The 5,000-nt window shown below is 53.9% G+C and overlaps 1 non-coding gene across 1 annotated transcript in view; it reads left to right on the top strand.

Annotated features, from left to right (window-relative positions):
- The first annotated feature begins 3,452 nt into the window (after window positions 1-3,452).
- The window catches only part of LOC124729477, a 1,909-nt gene continuing 361 nt past the window's right edge, over window positions 3,453-5,000 (top strand). Inside the window, exon 1 of the ribosomal RNA XR_007007701.1 lies at window positions 3,453-5,000. This exon is cut by the window's right edge and continues 361 nt beyond it. This is a non-coding gene — a ribosomal RNA (small subunit ribosomal RNA).

Here is a 5,000-nt window from a genome sequence, read left to right as displayed (position 1 = left end):
GACCATAGCACCCAATCTCCAGTGGCTCTGCCGCACGAAGCCGTGGACCGGCAATGACGCCACCCGCACCCGTTCGTGCACCACCCCAACCGCCAAACTCGCACCTCCAGCGGATGAACGGCGGACGTTTCCCGCACTCGTAAAGTGCAATCCACCCCTATAACTTGCGTTTCATGAAGAGTTATTTCCAATATGCGACATTCCCGCTGTCCGTATACATGAGCCGCGACCTGTACCACTTACGAGCGAGAGACGCGATCGCGTTGCTCACTGTACGGCGTCCGATACCGAGCCATCAGCATGTCGGTCCCCATGCGCGTTGCACTCGCACTCGCAGTCGCAAAAACGTGGGGCAAATATATTACGCGGAAGAGTTATAACAGACCGAGCCCCACTGCATGGGGGGAGTCTTTGTCACTAATGTACACAGATGGAACATTTTGGACTGGAACCAGATTACCCGTACACACGGCGCTGATTAGTAATCAATGCAGAGCCATCAAACTACAGCAAATATACACAACTGTCCGTATACATGCTGAAAGAGTCTGCCCAAAATGGGAACCACACGTCAGCCAGACACTCTGATCACGCACCACTCTCTGCTTCTAACAGGCGCACATACAATATGTAAGCACCAGCATGGAACAACATCCAGTGCATCTTCTCCGCCACATTACACAATCCACACTATCACAACCAGACCAGGAGGTCCGTGCGGAAAATACAATATCCCAGCCTTTCGACATCCACCATTGCGCAGACCAGGCACCAACACCCACACATGTCCTATACAACGGTGCACCCAACATCACAATAGTACCTCCTGTCACAGCGCACAAACAATGACATGAGTCAAAGACACAGGTCTCACACAAGCATAGAATTGGAGCGCCGCCTCTAATAAGCCAAAGGTGCATCCTGACGTGACAAATCTGATCATGTCACAAGCATTCACTTACTATAATCACTATCAACGAACCTGCCGCCCCCGCCCCCCCCCCCCTACACCTTTCCGTACAACAACGTGTAACCTAACCTAACCTAACCTAACCTATGTTGTACCTTAACCTAACCTATGTTGTACCTTAACCTAACCTATGTTGTACCTTAACCTAACCTATGTTGTACCTTAACCTAACCTATGTTGTACCTTAACCTAACCTATGTTGTACCTTAACCTAACCTATGTTGTACCTTAACCTAACCTATGTTGTACCTTAACCTAACCCATGTTGTACCTTAACCTAACCCATGTTGTACCTTAACCTAACCCATGTTGTACCTTAACCTAACCCATGTTGTACCTTAACCTAACCCATGTTGTACCTTAACCTAACCCATGTTGTGCCTCAACCTAACCCATGTTGTGCCTCAACCTAACCCATGTTGTGCCTCAACCTAACCCATGTTGTGCCTTAACCTAACCCATGTTGTGCCTCAACCTAACCCATGTTGTGCCTTAACCTAACCCATGTTGTGCCTTAACCTAACCCATGTTGTGCCTTAACCTAACCCATGTTGTGCCTTAACCTAACCCATGTTGTGCCTTAACCTAACCCATGTTGTGCCTTAACCTAACCCATGTTGTGCCTTAACCTAACCCATGTTGTGCCTTAACCTAACCCATGTTGTCGCCTTAACGTAACCCACGTTGTCGCCTAAACCTGCTCTGTAATTGTTATACGACTCGTTCAATTACTGTAGTGTTGCCCACCCGCAACCCTCGCAATATAGTTCGCTACTCGCACTGCCCGCACCCCTGTGTATCGCTTCATGTTAAACACCTTGCAAGTCTTGCTCACTTTCCACATGCTCCTGCTGTACACTGTAATGTGGATGGCAGCAGGACGTACATGCCGCCCCTCCCCACGTCCCCACCTTGCCCCCTGCCTTCGCAAGCTGGTTGGTGAGAAGTTTGCATGTTCAATGCCCTTCGCATGCGACGTACTCAGGCTACGTTGTGGTGCGGCCTGTGTCAACTGTCCGCTGATGTCGTACGCGTGAACCACAATCTGTACTGCACATTCGTCCTTATGTACTGAATGATACATCGTGGCACATGTGTGACCGCACAACGACTGCGCCCAAAAACGGCGGACCATACAGTGCAAATATTGTGCACGCAGCTACGTGTCGTCTCCCTATGAGAGCTGGATTGCAGTGTGGTACGCCATAGAGACGTGTGGGAGGAACGGACGCCGTGGATGGCGATCAGCATGAGCTGTCTGTTGATGTATTCGGACCTAGTCGTCTCTCCTCACACACCGTGATGGCATGGTGCACCGCGTTCCATATCTGCGACATGCTACAGAGGCCGGTTGACAGTCGTTCGAGCAATGGACATCGCATACGTACGGGGGCCACCTTCCACGTATTGTCTAGGCGTGCACATTTTGTTGCGTGTATGTGGGCAGACGTAGTGTGGCGTGACACCTGACACAGGCATGCAATAATCGTTGAAGTTGCAAATGGCGATGGACGCCTGCGTTTTCTGGTGAAGTTACGCAAATGAACAAATGGTAACCTGTTGTGGTGCGGTTGTTCTCGCTAGGGGTGAATCGGTGATGGCGACGATAGGTTGAGGTACTAACCGGTTGTTCCAGCGATACCCACCATGCCGACGAAACTGAACGGCATCTGGGTGTGAAGCGATACGCGGCGGTGGCTGGGTGGGACCGTCCCCGGCCGGTGAGGGGGCGCCTCCCGGCGTGCTGGCCGCGCGGTGCGTGGGCGCACGCGCTACAGCCGGCTGGTGGGGGCGGCCAGTGGCAGGCGCGCCGGCCGACGGACGCGGCAGGCGTCGCAGCTGCGCGCCGGCGCACCCTGCGCGCGGCGCCGTGCGGCCAAAGTAGGTCCTCGCGGGCCCGGTGCGAAGCGCGGTGGACATCTTCAGTGTGCTGGTCCGATTGAGGACTGTGTGCGTTGAGGATGCGCCGCCGCCCGGCGCTCGGCGCCGCGACGCCGTCTGCTGCTCGGTCGCCCCAGCGGTTCTCGCTGGTGGTTTGTATCGCAGCTGTGCGGATGTGTTGGCGCGTGCGCTGTGCTGGGAGAGTTCGCTTCGGCACCCAAGTGGGGCTTTTGTCCTTCTGTGGCGCTGGCGTTGGAGCTGCCGGTCACCGTAGGTGGCGCGTGTTGTCTCCCGCCGGCAATGCCACGACAGCACGCTCCCGGGCCTCTGTCGGCAGCGGCAAGCTCAGTTGGGAGCACGGGTGGTCGCACCGAAAGCGTCTACTCGCCTAACTCCGGGCGATTGCGCCTCTCTCGAACCCGACCAAGTACTTGGGACGGCGCTGCGCGCCGCCGGGACCTGAGAGGGTTTCGAGGTGTATTGTGCAGGGGAGCTCAGCCTCCTCCTGTTTGCAGAATGATTGAGCGGACGCTTGCGTGTTCGCGCGGGCCCCCGGGACACACTCCCGGGCGGCCGGCTGCTCAGCTCTAGTTGACGCAGCTCCCTGGTTGATCCTGCCAGTAGTCATATGCTTGTCTCAAAGATTAAGCCATGCATGTCTCAGTACAAGCCGCATTAAGGTGAAACCGCGAATGGCTCATTAAATCAGTTATGGTTCCTTAGATCGTACCCACGTTACTTGGATAACTGTGGTAATTCTAGAGCTAATACATGCAAACAGAGTCCCGACCAGAGATGGAAGGGACGCTTTTATTAGATCAAAACCAATCGGTCGGCTCGTCCGGTCCGTTTGCCTTGGTGACTCTGAATAACTTTGGGCTGATCGCACGGTCCTCGTACCGGCGACGCATCTTTCAAATGTCTGCCTTATCAACTGTCGATGGTAGGTTCTGCGCCTACCATGGTTGTAACGGGTAACGGGGAATCAGGGTTCGATTCCGGAGAGGGAGCCTGAGAAACGGCTACCACATCCAAGGAAGGCAGCAGGCGCGCAAATTACCCACTCCCGGCACGGGGAGGTAGTGACGAAAAATAACGATACGGGACTCATCCGAGGCCCCGTAATCGGAATGAGTACACTTTAAATCCTTTAACGAGTATCTATTGGAGGGCAAGTCTGGTGCCAGCAGCCGCGGTAATTCCAGCTCCAATAGCGTATATTAAAGTTGTTGCGGTTAAAAAGCTCGTAGTTGGATTTGTGTCCCACGCTGTTGGTTCACCGCCCGTCGGTGTTTAACTGGCATGTATCGTGGGACGTCCTGCCGGTGGGGCGAGCTGAAGGCGTGCGACCGCCTCGTGCGTGCTCGTGCGTCCCGAGGCGGACCCCGTTGAAATCCTACCAGGGTGCTCTTTATTGAGTGTCTCGGTGGGCCGGCACGTTTACTTTGAACAAATTAGAGTGCTTAAAGCAGGCAAGCCCGCCTGAATACTGTGTGCATGGAATAATGGAATAGGACCTCGGTTCTATTTTGTTGGTTTTCGGAACCCGAGGTAATGATTAATAGGGACAGGCGGGGGCATTCGTATTGCGACGTTAGAGGTGAAATTCTTGGATCGTCGCAAGACGAACAGAAGCGAAAGCATTTGCCAAGTATGTTTTCATTAATCAAGAACGAAAGTTAGAGGTTCGAAGGCGATCAGATACCGCCCTAGTTCTAACCATAAACGATGCCAGCCAGCGATCCGCCGCAGTTCCTCCGATGACTCGGCGGGCAGCCTCCGGGAAACCAAAGCTTTTGGGTTCCGGGGGAAGTATGGTTGCAAAGCTGAAACTTAAAGGAATTGACGGAAGGGCACCACCAGGAGTGGAGCCTGCGGCTTAATTTGACTCAACACGGGAAACCTCACCAGGCCCGGACACCGGAAGGATTGACAGATTGATAGCTCTTTCTTGATTCGGTGGGTGGTGGTGCATGGCCGTTCTTAGTTGGTGGAGCGATTTGTCTGGTTAATTCCGATAACGAACGAGACTCTAGCCTGCTAACTAGTCGCGTGACATCCTTCGTGCTGTCAGCGATTACTTTTCTTCTTAGAGGGACAGGCGGCTTCTAGCCGCACGAGATTGAGCAATAACAGGTCTGTGATGCCC

The sequence above is a fragment of the Schistocerca piceifrons genome, unplaced genomic scaffold, assembly GCF_021461385.2.
Source record: "Schistocerca piceifrons isolate TAMUIC-IGC-003096 unplaced genomic scaffold, iqSchPice1.1 HiC_scaffold_121, whole genome shotgun sequence".
In the NCBI taxonomy this organism is placed as follows: domain Eukaryota; kingdom Metazoa; phylum Arthropoda; class Insecta; order Orthoptera; family Acrididae; genus Schistocerca; species Schistocerca piceifrons.
This window is presented reverse-complemented; position numbering and strand designations above follow the sequence as displayed.